The sequence below is a fragment of the Elephantulus edwardii genome, unplaced genomic scaffold, assembly GCF_000299155.1.
Source record: "Elephantulus edwardii isolate Elephantulus edwardi_28Jun2011 unplaced genomic scaffold, EleEdw1.0 scaffold00071, whole genome shotgun sequence".
In the NCBI taxonomy this organism is placed as follows: domain Eukaryota; kingdom Metazoa; phylum Chordata; class Mammalia; order Macroscelidea; family Macroscelididae; genus Elephantulus; species Elephantulus edwardii.
In genome coordinates this window covers 11,821,353-11,843,078 of record NW_006399821.1, presented here as the reverse complement: position 1 = coordinate 11,843,078, position 21,726 = coordinate 11,821,353, and the positions used below count along the sequence as shown (strand labels likewise).

The 21,726-nt window shown below is 41.1% G+C and overlaps 1 pseudogene; it reads right to left on the bottom strand.

The window, feature by feature from the left end:
- Window positions 1–1,093: 1,093 nt before the first annotated feature.
- Window positions 1,094–21,726, bottom strand: part of LOC102846115 — a 111,432-nt pseudogene continuing 90,799 nt past the window's right edge.

Here is a 21,726-nt window from a genome sequence, read left to right as displayed (position 1 = left end):
TTCAAAGCCTCAAACCTGTTCCTGAGATGATTCTGAAATTCAGGTGGGATAGACTCAAAGTCATATTTTGGCTCCTGTGGATTCGGTTTAATTTTCCTCAGTTTCAGCCTGAACTTTCATGTGAGTAGTTGGTGGTCTGTTCCACAATCAGCTCCTGGCCTAGTTTTCACAGCTGATATTGAGCTTCTCCAGCGGTTTTTCCCACAGATGTAATCGATCTGATTCCTATGCATACCATCAGGTGAAATCCATGTGTATAACCTGCATTTATGTCTCTTAAAAAAACATATTTGCAGTTAATAAGTCATTGATTATGCAAAATTCAATCATTCTATCTCCAGCATCATTTCTGTCACCAAATCCATGTTTTCCAACTAGTCTGCATAAGACTATTATTGTAAAAATAGAAGGATGACTAGTAAACTTTGTATGGGGCTCCAAGGAGGACATGGATGGGAAAAGAGGGGTGAGGATGGGTAGAGGCAAAATCACAGGGGTGCAAAATTTGGTGGGTGGTGGGACAAGGTAAAGGAAATGGGAAAGATCTGGGGGAACCTGAAAATATTTAGTACTAGAGGGTATAGTCCAATGTTGATTAAGTTTATAAAACACACGTATGGAAATGATTGTATGAAACACAGTGTCAATGAAGAAAAGTGTGGGGTGAAGTATTTTTTAATAAGAAAAGGGGGAAAACTCTTATCCATAAATGTAACTTCCTTAAGTGCTTTCCTTTGATCAGATCCTAAGAAAGTGACTAAAAATGTGTAAAAAAAAAAAAATAAGACATTCTCAGAGAATTTTTGGAAAAAAAGATCAATCTTAAAAGAAATGCTGAGATCTTGCCCCACTCCAGAGCAAAAGGAAGACATTAGGCTTCAGGAGAGAAGGTGTCATCAGGTGAAACCTCTTCCCCTGACTCAGTAGTTTCAGAGCATGTGGGAGATAGAAGGGACTGAAATGCCCCTGGGGAAAGGTCCCTCCATTTGGGAATTCTTGCCTCCACAACTTCTAGGTGATTCCAGGTGCCAAACAGGACAAGCAGGTTATGGGGTAGCTAGGTCCTGGTCCTGGCCAGCAGACCTATGGCTCTTTACCACACACAGCATTTCTGAAACACTTCCCACAGGGTCCTCACCCCCTCCATGCTCTGGTCCTTCACTGCCATTGCCAACAGGCATCACTTCCTGAGATACAAACATCATCGGGTTCTTGGCAAAGATGTGAGAGAGTGGCTTATCTGGCCCGAGGAGGCTTTTGGTGGTGAACATGAGTTTTCTTGTGTCACTAGCCACCTCTCTGGGCTCTAAGGAGGCCAGGGTCTTCGTTTTTCCAAACTAGGTCACCACTACTAAGATATGGCTGCTGACAGCAGTGCACATAACCTGGGTGGGGATGCCACCCAGTACTTCCTACCTTTGCTTGGAGACCACCACCGGTTTGCCTGGATACTTTAGATCCTGAGTAGAGTGAGGTTAAATGTGGAACAAAATTTGGCGGGAGTGGGTGAGTCATGCAGGATGGCCTTTGGGGGCTCCAGAGGTGTACCAGGTAACCTGTGGGAGGGTAGGATGCCATTGATGTGGCCCACCCAATACCATGTTGGATGACTGAGTGTTGGCTACTGTGGGTCTAATTGATGATTTGGCAAGGGAGGTGGCACGGGTCCAGGGACAACGAGAGATGGGGCTGGAGGACTAGGGTGACGTCAACTGTGGGCCACTGCAATGGCACCTCCACCTCCCCATAGGTCGCCTGGTGCTCCTCTGGAGCTGCCATGAGCCATTCTACATGACTCACCCACTTCTGCCAAATTCTGTTCTACACTTAACCTCACTCTACCCAGGATCTCCTACTTTGATCACTTTGAGAGCAGCTGGGGGTGGTAGTGAGTACTATTTAGTTTTCTCTTCTCACAGTCACCAAGGTCTCATGGTCATTAAGTTGATTATGACTCATGCTGACTCAGTGTGTGTCAGAGTAGAACTGTGCTCCGTAGGATTTCCAATGACAAAGTTTGAATAGATCACTAAGTTTTTCTTCTCTGGCACTTGGAAGCAGACTTGAGCCTCCCTCTTTTTGGGTAGCAATCAAGAGCATTAACTTAGCACCACTCAGGGATTACAGATATACCTAAAAAGCTGGAAAAACCACCTGAGGAATATGTTCCACAGGACTAAAGCCCCCTCCACCACCACCTCTCACTCCACCCCACCCTACCCACCCCAAAACCACAGAGTCAAATGGTGGCACTGTTGCCATCAGAGTCCCCTCTGGCTCACAGAAAGCTAGGGACACACAGAATATGCTGTCAGTGGGCACACTGAAGACTGGAGCCAATTCAATCTGTAAAATCATTCAATCTTAGAACCAGAAGAAGTCAAGGGTGAATGGTCAGAATCCTGAGGACAGGACTCCAATAGACTGTCCTTTGCTCAGTTTCCAGACCTATAGATTTTTGGACCCCGACTCTGCAGACTGAGAAGAGGTCGGGCCCTCAGAAAGAGGAAGGAAGGGAAGGGAGAGAGGGAAGAAAGAAGTCCCAGCAGTACCTTGGTGGATGTACAAGATACTCATTCCTCAAGCCTTCCCTTAAGGGACATAGGGCCATTTACTAAGAATAACTGCACCCTGAAGAAAGGCATTACTTTTTTCCCCCTACTTCTGTATTTTTTACCTTTTTTTTGAACATTTGATTGTTATTTAAATGAAAATTGGCAGAGCAAGTTGATTTTCAACTATAAATTCACACACTTTGATCGTGATCTCTACCTTGTAACAGCTCTCCTTTCATTTTCTCTCTGTGTTTCCAATTTTCTCTCATCCTTCTTTTCTATCTCTTCCTGACTTCAGAGATTTCAAGCAGAAGCTCACTGCCATGGAGTCAGTTCAGACTCACAGCTACCCTCTCACAAGTTCCCAAGATGGTGTGTCTTTCTCCCTTAGAGCCAATGGTGGATATAAACTGAGGAAGACACTCACCCTTCGCACTGGGAACCCAACTTAATAAACTGCACCACCAGAACCTCCCTTCTGAGCTTTTGCTCACTCACTCATTGCCATGAAATTAGAATTCACACATGCTGACCTTCCAGAGGGTTTCCAGAGACTGTGAATTGCATTGGAGGGTGCCTATCTTTCTCCTGCAAAGCTGTAGGTGAATTTTAATTGCCAGAGAGACATTGTCTTTGGGGTATCAGTGCAATTCCCTACAGAAGATGCCCCCAGAGCATCCCTGAGTACATGCTGCCTTTTTGATCTTGTGTGGTGGGTTGCTCTGAGGACTGCTATACCAATCACCTCACCAGCCAGCCTGTTACTTAGCTGAAAATTGAGTCACAGGAGTAATTTCAGTTCTAGGCTCACAGAGTGACTAAGAGACAGAGTCTTGGGCTTCTGCCAGTCTCTATCAGACTAGGAGGCTTGGGATATTTATTGCTTTGAGGTTATTTTCCACATTTTCCTCCCACTCTGTGAGGGATTTCCATTGTGATTCCTTTCACAGTGGTCAGCAGTGATAGATAAAGCCCTCCACTTGTTCTGGGCTTAGAGTCATGGAAGCCAAAGGCCATGTGGCACTTTAGTACTCTAGACTAATAGAAGTTATTTTGGATTTAAAAAAAAATTTATTTTATATTGGTTTACATACAAAATTCTGTTTCCTTGTGTGTCATTCGTGTACATTGCATTTCACATTCACACATTCACTTTGTATTTCAAATAATGCTCATATACATTGTGTTTTAGAAAAGCAATCATCATGTATTATATGCATACTTTTACCTCATCTTTTCAGGTCCCCATTGGATGATTCCTAGAAGTTGTTTATCCTCTTCACTCTTCTGAAGAAATTTTGAAGACAATTAAACTGAGTCCAGTTGACATTGTAGAGATAAAAAGAGATGTCTTAGATCCTTGTTAGACTGGGGGCCTGTGGGACCAGGAAAGAAATGGAATCCTGGGCTGGGACTCTAGTGTCATGTCCTCAATCTCCAAATATATACTTGAGTCAGACATACGTGGAAAGGGGCATGACTCCACAGAGCTCCTTGGTCTGTGGGGTAGGAGAGATCATAATGTGAAAACCAAGTGGAAGTCTCTGAAGAGGTCTCCTCTATCCTCCAGGTCAGAGTAAGAACTCCAGAGTCAGCAAACCTTTCCTAGAAAGACTGGAGAGTGACTATTTTGAGTTTTGAAGCCACAAAGCACTGACTATGCAATTCTTTGAGCAACTTTTAACCACCATGTCTCTTTTACATTTCACTCTGTGAAAATCACCTACAACCAAAGCAGGCATCAAGTGGAAACATTTTGGTCTAGTCTCCACCTTCATCACTGGAACAGACCTAAAAGTTTGAGTGGGCTGTAGGATGCTTGAGGAGCATCATGGGAAATACAGTCACCCCTGAGTCAGAGAATCCCTATGAGGGGAGTTTTTAGTCTTTGACACAACTAAAGTGCATTGATTTTCTCTACCACTGAGCCCCCTAAAACCAGGACATTTGTTTCAAGAAGAGTCAACTCACATCAAAGGTATTTAACCTGGGAGTCACATGCACTTGTACTTTCTTGTTAGAGCATCTGTCCAGCACTTCCTAGGACATTTGGACTCTGCTGAGGCCCCAGGGCTGGGCTCAGAGAACGAAGGGTACCTCTGGCCCCAGTTCCCGGGTGAAGCTTCAGATTTACAAAAGGCATCTGGCCACTCACCAGTTCCAGAGACTTCAGGTGTCAAAGGGATACAGGCGGGAAAGCTACCTCGATCAATATACTGAAAGGTTCAATAACTCATTTTGCCGCTGAGGCAGTGAAATAAATAAGTAAAAGCCTGGCTGGAAGTTGAACCCATCGGCACTCTGTGCCTCTCCAGGCCGAGCTGATGGGCTTTAATGGCTTCAGTGGGAATGAAAGGCCGACTCACTGTCCCAGCAGTGTGTCCTCTGTTTCCTAGGTAACTGGACTCAAAGTGAGGCAAATGGCAGGGACTGGGTACAGAATCAATTTGGAGGTAAAAATTGAGGAGAAGGAAGTTCCACTTAAAACCACAGGCTGCAGTGTCTACATTTGCTGTCAGTTCTGTCAAGCTTGCATCACAGCTCATTGACCGCTTTCACCAGCCCCTTCTACAAACTCACAGCCCCAGAAATCACAAGTCTCCCTTGTGCTGGAGTGATCAATAGGATGTGTCCTTCCGAGCTGCCTGCGAGGACAGGAGCAAGAGAAAATGCAGCAGAAGTCTGGATGTCATGGGGTTTTGTGCACAAGCCCTAGTAGTGAGCCTGGAATGAGCATCCAGAACTGCTGTGTGAACTGGTGTGAAGACACTCTGCCAGGGCCTTCCCCCCAGGATGCCAGTGTGTGATTCCAGTTCACAGTTGCCACCTGACTTTAGTCCCAAGAAACGACATTAGTTTTCATTTTTCACTAAAACCAAGTGTTGTTATGTACCATTAAGTCAGAACCTGCTCATAGCTGATCTTCCAGCAGCTTTCAGAGGCAGCAACTCTCACAGGAGAAGATTGTCCATCCTGCTTTTGTGAAGCAGCTAGTGGATTCAAAGCATCGCTCTTTGGCTTGACAGTGCAATTCCTCACCACTAAGACCCTCTCTATGAGGTGCATTGATTCAGTGACTGGGGTAATCGGGATGGGTGTGTCAGAGTCAGTGCGATTGGCACAGGATAGAGCAGGGTTTAGGGCTGTTGTACATAGGGTCGCTATGAGTCGCAAGCAACTTGACGGCATATAACAACAACAAAGCTTTCTAACTCAAGGTAAAGCAAACCAAAATTCACCTCAAACTCATTGCCTTCAACTCCATTATGATTCATGACAATTCTCTGTCAGGTTTCCTAAGGTGTAAATCTTAAATGGAGAAGACTGCACATCTTTCTCTTGCTGAGCTACAGGTGGATTCCAACTGCAGAAGAAGCTAACTTTGGTTAGCGGCAGACATGCCAGGAAGGGACTTCTCAAAATGCCTTGCAGCACCCCACACCATAATCTCCTGGTCTATCCATACCCAGTGCTAGGCTGTGTATCTGCTGAAGGATGGCAGCTTGCCACATGCTTGTTGTGTATGTTTAATGAAGGAATCTTTGTGGGGACAGCTAAGAAATGTGTTAGTTGAAACAGAGTTCTTAAGGTGTATGTTTTGTTGTTGTTGTTGTTTTACTTTTTGCTACAGCTTTTTTTTCCATGTTAAATCTTTATTTCCTAAATGGACATAGAAAAGGAGGAACTTTCTTCTATCCTTGAAATCAGAAGACTTCAAGGAAAGACATTTCTCCCATATCTAGCACAAAACTGGCACTCAATAAATGTTTGAAAATTAAGCTGTTTTGGTGGCCTTGGGATAAGGGGTTACTTTACCAACTCAAAGGCACGTGTTTCGGTGGGCAATTTCCTCCTGTGTAATGGTACCTAACCACAACAATTATGCAAAATAATCTGATATTATCTTATAATAATTTTTGGCCTTCTTACTTTTATATTATCAATTTAATAATACCATAACCTTTCACTGAATATATCAATCACAATCGGTAGAATCGACATACTTCTTCAGTAAAAGTACAAATAGTAAATATTTTTCATTTTCTAAGTCATATGGACTTTGGTAGAGCTAGTCAGGCTGCTGTTGCAGTATGAAAGTATCCACAAACACTATGTAAACAAGTATACATTATCACAACAAAGGTTTATTTACAAAAATGAATGGAAGGCCACATTTGGCCAATGACCATAGTTTGCTAACCAGTGAGTGAGGTAGGGTAAACTATGAGAACAGACATCATCAAAATCTCAGAGGCTGAATACACCTGAAATGTTAATTCTCACTCAAGTTACTTGTACAGTGTAGGTTGGTGAGGGTGAGGGGCTAGTTTGTTTACAAACTATACCATCTGGTTTCACTGTTCCCATGACACAAGAGGGAGACCTAAAGAATCTGTTGTTGTTGTTAAGGGCCATCAAGTTAACTCTGACTCATAGCAAGTACACATGCAACAGATGAAAATCTTGCTCTCAATACAGCATATTCTCACAATCTCTTCTGTGCCTAAATCCATTGTTTGAGTCACTGTGTCAATCCATTCTCCTTCACTGACTTCACTTTTCCAAACATAATGTCCTTCTCCAAGGACTGGCCTTTACTGATAACATGCATGTGAGATGAGGTCTCATCATCTTTGCCTCTAAGGAGCATCCAGGCTAGACATCTTCTAAGATATTGTCTTCTAAGACAGTCTAGTATTAGCAGTGAAATGCCTTAGCACAGCAGGGCAATAGATCACTTCTTTTTTTAATTTTTTTAAAAATTTTATTATTTTTTTTTTATGTGTGTTTACAGTCAAATCGGATCTGACTGGTACAGGAAGAGATTGCCCCTCCTTCCCCTCCTTCTCCTGCAGAGCATCTGGTGGATTCGAACCACGTACCTCTGGGATTGCAGTGCAGCTTCTTGCCACTAAGCCACCAGAGTTCCCTAATAGATCACTTCTATCCAATGTTATGACCCAGCACTCATCACCTGACTATTCTTATAATCAAGGAGGTTGTTGTCGTTGTTGTTGTTGTTTTAAGTGCCATCGAATTGTAGATGACTCATAGCAACCCTATGAAAGAAAGACCTGAACACTTTTACAACTTTCATTGCTTCTCCAAGTTCATAGAGTTTCTGGAGGCAAGCCATTTCAGAAGTGGATGTCGCTCCTGCTTCCAAGCTTGTTTTAATCGGGGAGCTCACCAAACACTGTCCACCATGGGTAACCATTATCGCATTTGGCACATCAGTGTTACAGTGTTTAGCATCACTGCAACCACAAGTTACCAATCAAGGAGGTAGAGAATTTTAATCCAAAATTAGAAGACAATTAAATATTAGTGAATCCTAACAATGCCAACCAAATTAAACATTAGAACAAGCTGCCTTCAAGTGAACTCTGAATCATGGTGAACTCACGAGTAGAACCCAGAGTAGAAGAGTGTCTCGTAGGGTTTGCAATAACTTTTTGGAAATAGATCACTAAGCCTTTCTTCTGAGGTATCTTTGGGTGAACGTCAACTTTCAGCCTTTTGGGTATGTTGAGCTTTATCCATGTGCAAAGCCTTGTCGAGGAGAATAAAGTGTCTCAAAAGAGACCCCTGACTTCTATGACCCCCAAACCCAAGTTAATAGAACAGATATAAAAATAGTCAATGCAAGGTCACTGCGGTGAGAAATTGGAGTCTACATTTCCTTTAGCCTTAAACTCTGTAACTGATTGTAAGCACAATAATAAAGATAAAAATACATTACATGGTAAGGGGGCAAAGCAAGAAAGTCTCTATTCTTTCCATACTCAGTTGACCACACAAGTTCAGGAGATTGCTGATCTGCAAGCATCTGGGGTTGCCGTGCCCCATCAATACTTCTGACATCCTAGATTAAGGGATGTGAGTCTGTAGGCATAAGGTAAAGAAGCAAAAGCAACAAAGAGGGAAGCAAACAAAGCTTTCCAATTGGCAAAGGTGAGCGCAGGCTTTCAGCTGAAGCAAATTTTCTATCCTCTCAGCAACAGATAGCAGTGGGTTCCCATTTTGGACAGCTAGCTATAACTTGGAGGTGAAAACTGCAATCAAATTCACTTTCTGTGGAGTAAAACCCTTGAGATTTGAGTCAAAGAACTAAAAAACTACAAGGAAGGTTGTCAGCAAGAAGTAAAAGAGAAAACAGATACAGCAGTTGCTTGATCCCATCTCTCCCACCTTCAGCCCCTGGCACAGCAGGTCAGAGGGAACTCTGGAGGGGAAGTGCCACAGGGCTCAGGGGCATGGCTCACGTGCTTAATGAAACAATCCATTTTGTCAGGTCCCAAGAATACTTACCTTCTCCCGAGAGACTTCCAAGAATTAATTAATACTAAATGCTTGTCAGACCGTTTGCCAATGTTAAGGATTTGTTTAATCTGAAAAGCTAGTGTAAGCACAAATAGAAGCGTTTGACTTTATTTTTTAAAGACTCTTCTGGAAGACAAGCAAAAATGACCTTGTCATTTGGAAAATGTAAGAAGAGACTGTCCTAGAGGAATGTCTTTCCCACATCTCACAGAAAGCAGGCTACCCAGGTGCACACACATATCTAGATTGTTACCATAAACATACATATCACTACAGGGGATGGGCTCGGGGGTGTACAGTCCTAGATAAGGATCTTGTTATTTCCTCCAAGAGACAACCCTGATATCTGCAATAACACACACTCACACCCAGTTGTCACTGGGAAAATCTCAATTAATGGTGATCCCTTTTTTTTAAGTTCGTTAGTCAAATTAGAACCAACCCATAGCTCACACTCCAACAGGTTTTCAGAAGTAGTAATTGCACAGGAGGAGATTCCTCTTCTTTCTCTCATAAAGTTACTGGGGGATTCAAATCAAGTACCTTTGGGCTGGCACCATAGCTTCTTACCACTAGACCTCTGTATCCCAAAAGTGGATCACCAGACCTTTCTTCCAAAGTGCCACTGGATAGATTTGAAATTCTAATTTTTTCATTGGCAGCTAAGCATGTAAGACTTAATACATGGAATAATAATGGAAACACATAACAGGTCAAGCATCACTGCTGTTTGGAAAAAGTAAAGGAGAATCATAAAGGGGGAAAAAAAGAAAAAGATTCCAAACAGCTTTGCTTAGGGCATGTGTGGGAGACAGGAACAGTGTCTAAGAGATTTGGAGAGAAATGATGATGCCTCATGCACAGTCAGGTGAATGGTACTAATACTGTTCCAAGGCCCAATTCTCCTCTGGGGTGCATATCTTTCCAGGTCATGATTGCCTACCTAGACTCTTTCTTTATATTTGTGATACTCACTTATCCATATATCATTGTTCTTTTTAAGCTTCATATTCTTGGTGAAGTGTGACAAATTAAAAATAATGGGTACAATACACAAAAATCAATTCATAGGAAATCACAGATCTAGGGGCAAACCTCAAAACTATAAAGACCATAAAAGACAAAATGGAACAAAATTAAAAGCCCTGGCCTTGGCAAAAATAGGCTTTCAAATATAGCAAAAAATTCACAACATGGAGAAGATCAATGAGTGGAACCTTCTTAAAATCAAATCCCTGTGTGCATCAACATGGTATGAATGTGAAACACAGAGTATGCAAACTTTGTAAGCAAACCAATAAAAAAAATTAAATAAAAATTTAAAAAGGAAAACAAAAATAAAAAACAGTAGTTAAAATTTTTTAAAAGTTCCCTGTAGAGTTGGTTTAAAAAAAAGAAAAACCAACCCACAGATCTGCAAAACTTTGACAACAGACTGATGATCCAATCACAAAATGGCAAAAGACATGAAGACTCTGGACAATCTTCAACATCACTAGCAATAAAACAGAGATGCAAATCAAAAATATAGTGAGATACTACCTCAGTCCAACAACAGTAGCAAAATCCAACAGAACAGCAAACAATAAATGCTGGAGAGAATGTGGAGAGAATGGAATCCTTTGGTGGGACTGTAAAATGCTTCAGCCTCTGTGGGTGGCAGTTTGCCATTTCCTCAAAAAGCTGAACATAGAAATATCATATGATCCAGCTATTCCACGGCTAGGAATATATACCAAGAAAACCAGAACTGAAACATGAATGAACATTTGTACTTTTATGTTCATAGCACTATTATTCACAATAGCAAGAAAAAGGAAGCAACCCAAATGTCCTTTAACAAGCATATGGATTGAAAAATTGTGATAAATTCACACAATGGAATATTATTAAATACTAAGGAGCAATTATCTCATAAAGTAATTTGGAAAGATTAGAGAGCATTATGCTGAGTGAAATATCTCAGTCACATAAGGACAAATATTGCATAAGGCCATTATGAAAACAGGATAACTGAGTAAGGTATATATAAAAATTGAGAAAGGAAAGGCAAGAAGGGAGTACAGAGAATGAGGAAATGGAATAAAAACACTGGGATAGAAGATGTTAGTGGGTGAAGGGGGTGAAGCAATGGGAAAAGTTCAATGGGGACTTCAAAAGATGGAATGATAATAGGCATAGAGCAACGATAATTATAAAATATATTGTATTGGAATGTTGTGTAAAACACAAAGTACATATACAAAACATGATATTTATGAGTGATTATACACAAACCTATGAAAAAATTAACAAATAATGAGTATAAATTCATTGAATATTCTCTCATTGAGGGCTGGAGGATCCACATTAAGTCTGAGTGACCAGCAATTCTGCATGACATCAAAGGCTGACTCTCAAACAAACCTCCACATTGGGTTTTGGGGTTTTTTTTTAACAACTTGAATCTAGAGAATATTATTGATTTAATTGTACACCTTCTCCAATATGTGTTGAAATCCTAATCCCTGAACCTATAAACATAACTCTGGAAATAGATATTTTCCTCATTATGTTAATGAGATCATAATAGTCTTGGTTGAGTCCTAAACCTAATCATTTCTGAGTTAGAAATTTAGAATTGATAATAGAGACACACAGAGAGAAAAGGGGAAGACAGATGGGAAGACAGGAAAATCTAAAAGGATTGCTGGCAGCTCCTGTTGTTGTTGTTTTTGTTGTTGTTATGTGCCATCGAGTTGCTTGTGACTTATAGTAACCCTATGTACAAGAGCCCTAAATGCCATTCTATCCTGTGCCAACCTCGCTGTCTCAAACACATTCATTCACACCACTCCACTCACAGAATCGATCCATCTCATCGAGGGCTTTCTCTCTTGTGCCGTCCCTCCACTCTCGCAAACATAATGTCCCTCTCCAAGGACTGGTCCCTCCTTGCAACACACACAAACTATGTCAGACAAAGCTTCAGAATCCTTGACAACAAGGAGCATTCTGGCTTCTCCCTCTCCAGGACAAACCTGTTTGTTCTCCTAGCAGTCGATGGTATATTCAGCACTCTTCTCCAGCACCACAGCTCAAAGGCATCAATTCTCTTTCTATCAACCCTATTCACTGCCCAACTCTCTGTTGCATAGCACATAATTGCGAGGACTATAGCGTGGATCAGGCACACCTTAGTCTCCAGCCTCATGTCATTGCTCCTCAGTACTCTTGAGAGGTCCCTCACAGCTGACTTTCCCAATACAATTCGTCTCTTGATTTCCTGACTCCTGGTACCAAGACTGTGGAGCCAAGCAAACTAAAACTGCTAACTATATCAATCTCTTCACCATCCATGCTGATGCTGCCATTTGGCCCAGTGGTGAGAATCTTTGTTTTCTTGATGTTGAGCTTCAATCTGTATTGAAGGCTGCATTCCTTGACCTTCTGCAGCAAGTGCTTCAGGTCCTCCTCACTTTCAGCAAGCAGGGTTGTGTCATCTGTATAACGCAGGATATTGATGACTCTTCCACCAATCCTGATGCCATATTCCTCCTCATACAGCCCAGCGTCTCAGATGATCTGTTCTGCATACAGATTGAAAAGGTATGGAGACAAAATACATCCCTGATGGACTCCCTTCTTGATTTTGAACCATATAGTGCCTCCTTTCTCTATTCTAACAACTGCCTTTTGGTCTAAGTATAGGTTTCACATAAGCACAAATGTTCTGGGATTCCCATTCTTTTCAGAGTCAGCCATAGCTTGTTGTAATCCACATAGTCAAAGGCCTTTGCATAGTCAACGAAGCACAGATAGACATTCTTCTTGTATTCTCTGCTTTCTGCCAAGATCTATCTAACAGTTATAATATCCCTAGTACCACAACCTCTTCTAAATGCAGCCTGCATATCTGGCAGTTCTCTGTTGACATATTGTTTCAATCAGTTTTGGATAATTTTCAGCATAATTTTGGTTGCATGTGATATTAATGGTATTGTTCAATAACTTCCACACTCTGTTGGGTCACCTTTCTTTGGAATGGGAACAAATATTGATCTTTTCCAGTCAATTGGCCAGCTGGCTGTCCTCCAGATTTCTTTGTACAACTTAGTGAGCACATCCAGGGCAGTGTCTGTTGAAATCTGTCAATTGGTATGCCATCAACTCCTGGCATTGTATTTTGCCAATTTCTTCAGAAATTGAACTTCCTTCTTCATCACCACAGGCTCTTGCTCATATGTTATTTCATGAGATTCTTCTATGTCAGCCAATTCCTTCTGATATAGTGACTCTGTGTACTTCTTCCATCTTCTTTTAATGTTTCCTGGACCATTTAACATTCTACCCAAGGTATCCTCAAGTATTGCCACCTGTGGCTTGAATTTGTTTTTCAACTTCTTCAAGCTTAAGAAATGCTGAGCGAGTTTGGTCCTTTTGACTTTCTGACTCCAGCTCTCTGCACATCTCATTATAGTATCTTGCTTTGTCATTGCAAGCTGCCTTTTGAAATTTTCTGTTCAGTTCTTTGATTTCTTGGTTTATTCCTTTAGCTTTGGCTTCTCAGGGCTCTAATGCAATATTCAGAGTCTCATCTGACATCCATTTTGGTCTTTTCTTCTTCTTCAGCCTCTGTAATGATTTTTTGCATTCTTTATAGATGATTTTCTTGATATCCTCCCAGAGTGCATTTAGTCTATGCTCATTGGTGCTCAAGGCTTCAAACCTGTTCCTGAGATGGTTTTGAAATTCAAGTGGGACAGAATTAAGGTCAAATTTTGGTTCCCGTGGACTTGATTTAATTTTCCTCAACTTCAGCTTGAACTTGCACATGAATAGTTGGTGGTCTGTCCCATAATCAGCACCTGGCCTAGTTTTCACAGCTGATATTGAGCTTCTCCAGTGAGTCTTTCCACAAATGTAATCTATTTGATTCGTATATACACCATCAGGTGAAATCTATGTACATATCCTGCATTTATTTTTCTTAGAAAATGTATTTGCAATGAATAAATCATTGAATGTGCAGAACTCTATCCTTCTATCTCCGGCTTCATTTCTGTTACCAAGCCCATGTTTTCCAGCTACTGATTCTTCTTCTCTGTTCCCAACTTTTGCATTCCAGTCACCTATTATTATCAATGCATCTTGATTGCATGTTCGATCAATTTCTGATTGTAAAATTTGGTAGAAATCATCCATTTCCTCCTCTTTGGTTCTAGTTATTGGTGCATATATTTGAATGATAGTGGTATTCACGGGACTTTCTTGTATGCGTATGGATATTATCCTGTCACTCACCACATTGTATTTCAGGATGGATCTAGGAATGACTTTTCTAGTTATGAAACCAACCCCATTTTTTCTCACCTTTGCACCCCCGGCATAGTAGATCATATGATCATTTCATTCAAAATATCCTATGCTAAGCCATCTCATTTCACCAATACCTAGTATGTCAATATTTATGCGTTCCATTTCTTTTTTAACAATGTCCAATTTTCCTACATTCATATTTCTCACATTCCAGTCACTAGTGCCTACTTACAGCTGTTCCTCCTTCTTTGTGTTTGCATTTCTAAGATCTCAGTCTCAATTGCCATGTCTGCTAGTCCTGATCTCACCATCTTATCTCAGGCATGGGACACTAGCCAGAGATCCCTGCCACTGCCATTTGCAGAGAAATAGTTTTGGGGACTTGGGGTGGAGACAGAGTCGGAGCATTCCTAATCAAATCTGGAGTGGAAGTTTAAGAAAAAGGACTTTTTCTCAGAACCTTCCAAGAAAAGAAGCCATCCTTGATACTTGTACATGATAGCTGTACTTAGAGACTTTAAATTGAAGTCATACTAGCTGCATCATAAGAGACTGACAGCAGCACGATGTGTTCAGAATCACAGAAATCCTGATGTCTTGTGACTTAGGCCATCACATCAAGAGCTGTTCAAGCGGAGAGGGGTGTTGAATGGTGTAGGCAAAACTAGGAAGGGATGGTGGTGGAGTAGGGAAAGAGTGGATGAAAAAAACCAAACAAAAAAACCCTCAACAACCACATAGCAAAGGTGAGCAGCAACATTGAAACTATTGGTCATTTTTCTAATTGGGTAAATGTCTTTCATCTGCTCTTTCCTATAAAATACTTGTCCATCAGAGACTATTAAATAAAACACACACACACCCCAAATAAACACACAAATTGAGACAGACTAGGAAGAAGGATTGGCCATCCACTCCAAAATGACAGGCCTTTGAAAACCCTATGTACAATAGGTAGCTACTAGAAAGTGAAATAGGCAAAGAAGTTTCACTAGAGCCATGACTGAATGTAGCCGCCAGAATGTGATAATATACACTACTACTCTTTAAAGTCACCCACTTGTAGAATTTGCGTTAGTATCTCTAGAACACTAAGACTAGCTTTCAGTCACCATGTAAGATGTTCAGTCACTCTGAGGCTGCCCTGCTGTCAAGAAGCCTGACCCCTGGGTAGGCAGGTACATCATCATTGGCCCTAATGACTCCCAACTATGTCCAACCTCCTATACAGGGAATTGTAGACACCACCAGATGATTTCAGCTCTGTGGAGTCAACCCCTGCCATGTGTCTTCCCAACTGAAGCCCTACATGTGTGAGATTAGTTGGTCCTATCCTAAAGCCTTCTCCAGCCACCATAGCTCATGGTGGTCTCTATTCTTACTTGATCCCTCCTCTCATCTCTCCCTAGGGACAATTCCTAGGTTCTTGAAGTATGTCTACTATTTATTACTAGGCTGCTGATATCTTGAGGGCAGCAGGGGCTGAGAGTGTGTTTCTGATATTTGTCAGCACTGGACACAAGACTTTGCACAGAACAAGTGCTCCAGAAGTTCCTGTTGAATAAAAAGAGAATACAAGCGACAGCACCTTCATGGGCTACCTTCATGAGCTCAATCCTGTCCAACAGCTCATCAGAGGAGGCAATGACATTATTCTCTCAGTGGGGTCTACCCCAAACCCTCATCCTTTCTTGAAGAAATTTCTATTACTCATCTCATCTCAACATTCTCTGGTGGGCCAGTCTCTTTGGACAATTTCAACTCCATTTCTGTTCAGTTAGTTCCTTCCCTCCACTCGCGGTGTCAAAAACACATTTTTGTGGGGAGTTATGGAGAACTTTTGGAAATAGGAAGTGGTGGTAGTCGCACAAAAAACTCAATGGTTAAAATGTCAAGGATTTTGTTAAGTGTATTTTAACACAATAAGGTAATTCTTGGGAGCTCTGGTGGCCTAGTGGCAAGAAGCTGTGCTGCAATCCCAAATGCAAGTGGTTTGAGGCCATCAGCCGCTTGTGGGAGAAGGATGGACAATTACGTCCCATGCAATTAACTGCCTCTAAAGACCCACAAGAGGATCAGCTATGGGTCAGTTCTGACTCTATGGCACACAACAACAACAACAAGGAAATTCTTAAAGTACTTAAAGCCCCTTTTGTGTTTTCTACTAGATTATTGTCTGGACAAGGAATCTACACTCCAAGTTGACAAGAGTATGGAAATATGCTCATTTACTTCTGCTGATGTAAGAGTCTGGTTTAAGTATTTTAGAAAGCAAATTGACTTTATACACTGAAAACTTTTTAAAAAATGAGTTATGGTGCTGGAAAAGAGTCTTAAATATACCATCGACAGCCAAGAAAATAAATAGGTCTGTCTTGGAGAGTGTGAAACCAAGTTTCTCCATGGAAACTAGGATTTTGAAGTTCCATCTCATATACTTTGGCCATGTGGGCAAGAGAGACTGGTCCTTGGAGAAGGGCATCATGCTCAGAAGGGTGGAGAGGAAGATCCTGGGTGAGATGGATTGATATAGTAACTGGAGCAGTGGAGGTTGGTGTGTCGGAATTAGTGAGACTGACTTAGGATAAGACAGCCTTCAGAGCTGCTGTACATCGGGTGTGGCAGGTGACCAGACCGTACATGATAACAACAACAATCTTAGTTAAGGCAGCAGTGATTCAGTAGTAGAATTCTCACCTTCCATTCAGGAACCCCAAGTTCAGTTCCCATCCAATACAACTCATGTGTCATCATCATCCATCTTTCTTATTCCTATGATGTCAATCAGGTCTCAAAGGAAGTTCTAGACTAAGAGGGAATAGGAAGAAAGGCCTGGTGATCTACTTCCAAGAGCCAACCAATAAAAATCTTCTGGGTCACAATCGTTCTACTTAACAACTTCTCTAGGTTAGTTTTTGTATGTGGAGTCACCATGAATCAAGAGTCATTGTAAAGAAATGTCACATATAATTTTATGAAAGGCATGGAGTTTAGGGCTGTTGTATATAGGGTCGCTATGAGTCGCAAGTGACTCGACGGCACATAACAACAACAACAACAACTTCATCACAGCATTAGCTATAGGGTTGTTACTGTTGTTAGGTGCCACTGTGTCGACTCAATGAACAATGACTCTCTGAACCTTGCAGAAAATTAGATTGTGTCAGATTTTCAGCAATAGAGCCTGTTTATATACAGCATGATCTAGCCGAGAGTCACACAGTATTCTTTCATTCAACAAATATTGATTCTGGAATAGGTACTGCTCTGGTAAATGGGTGAAATGCAGGAAAACCTGTCCCCTTGGAACTCCCATTGTCATGAGAGGGGAGGGGAAGGCAACAAATCTAACTCCTTTAAAAAAAAAATTAGCTGAAGTATGATACTTGGTATGGTAAAAATGCTTAACAATAGAGGGGAAAAAATGAAGAATAGAAGGTAGAGGTGTATGAGGAGAGTTAAGGGAAGAACTAGAAAACCTGAAATAGGGTGATCCAGAAAGGTCTCGTTGAGAGGTAACATTCAAATAAACTCCTGAAAGAGTAGAGGCAAGCTGAGCTGATACCTGGGCGGAGAATGTTAGAAAGCAGCTGTAACAAGTTCAAGGCCCTCAGGCTAAATCACTCAAGGAGCAGTCAGAGAACCACTGGGGGAGGTGCGATGAACAAGGGAAGAAGAGGGGTGGGTGCCAGGAACCAGCCCACACAGATCCACACCACAGGAGGAACTTCAGCTCTTTATCTTCCTAAGAGCCAGTAAAGGGTTTCTGACCGAGGAAGTAATACAGCTTTTCTAAACGATGTATGTTTAGAAAACTCTAGACCGTGGGGAAAATAGCATATGTTTTCCAAAGGAAAGTAAGCTACAAAACGGTGTTGTCCATTGTGATTCTACTCTTGGAAGGGAAAATAAACAAATAAATAAAAATGTAATTGAATTTTTAAAAAAAGAAAAACAAAACAACCTGGAGGTTACTGACTGAATTGTGAATAATGTTTCTCTTCAGGGGAGGACTGCCATGTGTTTTTATATTCCTTTTTGCCCAAGTTTTATTTCTACCTTTTTCAAAATGCAAATGTATTTCTTTTTTTACTAAGAAAAATAAAATAATTAAAAATTTACATCTTCAAGCCTCCCTCAAGCCTAAAAAATAACAACAACAACACACCCCCACTGCCATCAAGTAGATTCTTACTCCTAACAACCCTCCCTCTAGTGGCCTAGTGGGTAAGATGTTGTTCTGTCAACACAAAAACTAGTGACTCGAATCCATGAGTGGTTCCACGGGAGAAAGACGGACAATCTAATCTTATTTTATAGCTGCTGAAAATTCACTGGTGGGTCAGCAATTAATTGGTTCTGACTCAATTGCTCAAAACAACCACAACAATCAGAGTCTGAGGCTGTACATCTTTACTGAAGGAGACCACTCCTGTTCCTGCCACAGAGCAGTTAATGAATTTGAACCACTAACTTTTCACTTAGGTGCCCAACACTATACTAGGTCTGTCAATACAGAAGCCTGTTCTAGGTCATGTGGTGAGTTCTTCTCTGTGTTGGATGGATTCTCTGGATTGTTTAGTTGGCTGGAAGCCTCTTGTTGGAGCCAATAAGAGCCTGGGGTGCAGGCCTGGGGTCTTTTAAAACTCATATGGCTTTGGAGGGGTGAGTCCTTCTCCTTGTTGTATGAAAGCTGGCTCTGATTGTTTTGTCTTTGCCATGAACATTCTTCTAAGTGGTATAGCACTGTTCTGTCATTTCCCTGTACTGACGTAACTTTGCATTGCTGTGCACTGAATGGTGTGTCATTGGTTCATCAAATGCCATAATGGTTGCACATGGTTAACAATGTTTGATAGAGCTCACTGATTAAGACAGGCTTGGAAGCAGAAGTGGCATCCACTTCCTAAACATGCCTGTGGGAACTCTATGAACTTAGAGAAAGAACAACAGTTATAGAACAGGGTTGAGATCTTTTGTTTATAGGATTGGTACTAGATGACACTTAACAACAATAACAACATATAACACCAAGCCATTGTCTCTATTTTGGGGTTAGATGAAGTGGCTGGACTCTGTAAGATGGTGTTCTTGTTTTGGTTGAGGATCTATGTGGATTATTTAGTTTTTATTTAAGCCTCTTATATAAAAAATTAAATAAGAGTTAATAAGACCTTCTGGAGGGCCCTTATATTTAAAAGTTGGGCCTGGGGGATTATATTTTAATCCCTTGTTACTATATTTTGGAGGAACATTCTTCTAAATCATTCAGCACTCTGGTCAATTTGCTATGATGAGGCAATCTGCGTTTGTTGTGACACTGAAACGTATGCCATTGGGGTCTCAAATGCCATAAAGGAATAACTGAGCTATAGGTGTGCCAAACATCATAATTGACAATCCATCATGGGCAGTGTTCGGTGGAGCTCCCAGACTGATTCAGGTTTGGAAGCAGAAGTGGCATCCACTTCCTAAATCACATGCCTCCGGAAACTATGAACTTGATAAAACAATGATTGCTATAGACAGGCTTCAGGCCTCTTGTTCATATACATGTTCTTTTTGTTGTTAAATGCCGTAGAGTCATAGATGACCCATAGCAACCCTATGAGTGAAAGTCTTAAAAACAAAACTTTCTTATTTTCTCCAAGTTTATAGAGTTTCTGGAGGCAAGGTTTTTTTTTAAATGGCTGCCACTCCTGCTTCCAAGCCTGTTTTATTTTGGAGATTTACAAAAACCAGGCCCAAGGGTCCAAAAGCCTTTTTAAATACGAGGCCAATCAGCTCAAGCTCTGTTGTGAGCAAATATATATAGAGAGGGTCCTTGTATTTCAAAGTCAGTTGGGCCTGAGGGTCTAGTGTTATTTTATTATGGAGGAATAATCTTCTAAGTTGTACAGTACTCCTCTGCCAGTTTGCTGCACTGAGGTAATTAGGTTTGTTGTGATGCTGAACATTGTGCCACTTACGGCTCAAATGTCATAATGGCTGCCCATGGTAGACATTGGTGGAGCTCCCAGTTTAAGACAGGTTTGGACGCAAGAGTGGCATCCACTTCCTAAACCACAAGTCTCTGGAAACTCTATGAACTTGGAGAAATGACAATGCTTATGGAAAGGCTTCAGGCCTTTTGTTCATAGGGTCACTATGAGTCATTCTCAACTCAACGGCAATCAACAACAACATGAGATTTATAGCACAAAGAAAGAAGATAATAAAGATTGAGAAACTCTCATTTCCTTTTCTTTTCAATCAATAATATTTAGTACAAAGGAGCCCGTGCTGTGCATTGTGAATTCACATTAAACAAATACCTGGGAGAGCTATTGTGGTCAAGTACAAACAATAGAGAGAAATACAGATAGGTCAACAACTTTGAGTTGACTCATCTTCATTGTACAATAGATTACAACATTGCCCATGACTGCCCTCATGTTCAAGTCCATTGTTGCAGCTTTTATGCAAATCCATCACTCGAGGTTCTCACTCACCCTCACTGGCCCTCTGCTTCTCATGCTTTTCTAGTAATAGAATCATCCTGATGACATGTCCAAAGCAAAAGTCAGACGGTGTTCTGTGGTGATACAGGAGATACAAAGGCTTATTTTCAGAAGTAGATTGTCAGGCCTTTTCCCTTCTCCTATTTTCATCAAAGTTCCACTGAAACCTGCCTACCATGAGTATTTGGAATAGCAGTGACATAGCTTCCAGAATCACAGAAATATGTAAGCCTTCACATCACAATAAACTGACAGGCAAGTGATGGGTTAAATACAATGTACTAATAATCAAGTTTTCAATTTCTACCCAATTTTTCAGCATGAATTAAATGTCCAGCATGGTATCAAGGATGTGTGTCACCACCAATGAGAGGCCTGGCTATCCTCTTACAATTAAGGCCCTGTCATTTGCATTGTTGGAAGAGACAAAGAAATACTAGTGGTAAAAGTGGAAAAGTGAATTGTGTACTCAAACTACTGAACTATTCTAAGGTAGCTGTCTGGATACTGTGGGAGCTTCTCCAATCCTGAGAAAAAGTGAGAGGTGAGAGTAGACACTGGAAAAAGAGGAGAATCCTTCAGATTAAAATTAATAAGTTTTATGCACTGTTCCTAAGAACGTAAAATGATGCAACTGCTATTGAAAGCAGTTTGGCGCCTCCTTAGAAATTTGAAAATGAAAATATCATTTGATATAGCAATCTCACTACTACTGGGTGTATACCCTAAAGAAACAAGAGCTCTGACATGAACAGATAAACACACATCTATATTCATGCTATATTTACAATGACAAGAAGGTGGAAAGAACTTGAGTCCATCGATGTATGAATAGATAAACAATGGGACATTCATACAAGAGAATACTTTTCAATTCAATAACTACTGCATAACGTGGATGTATCTAGATGACATTTCTTATTGCTGCTGTTAGGTGTTGCTGAGTCTAGTACGACTCATTGTGACTTTAGGACCAACAAAGCTGAACATTATGCTGTGTCATCCTCATAATTCTGACACACTTGACCCCATTGCTGCCGTCACTGTCT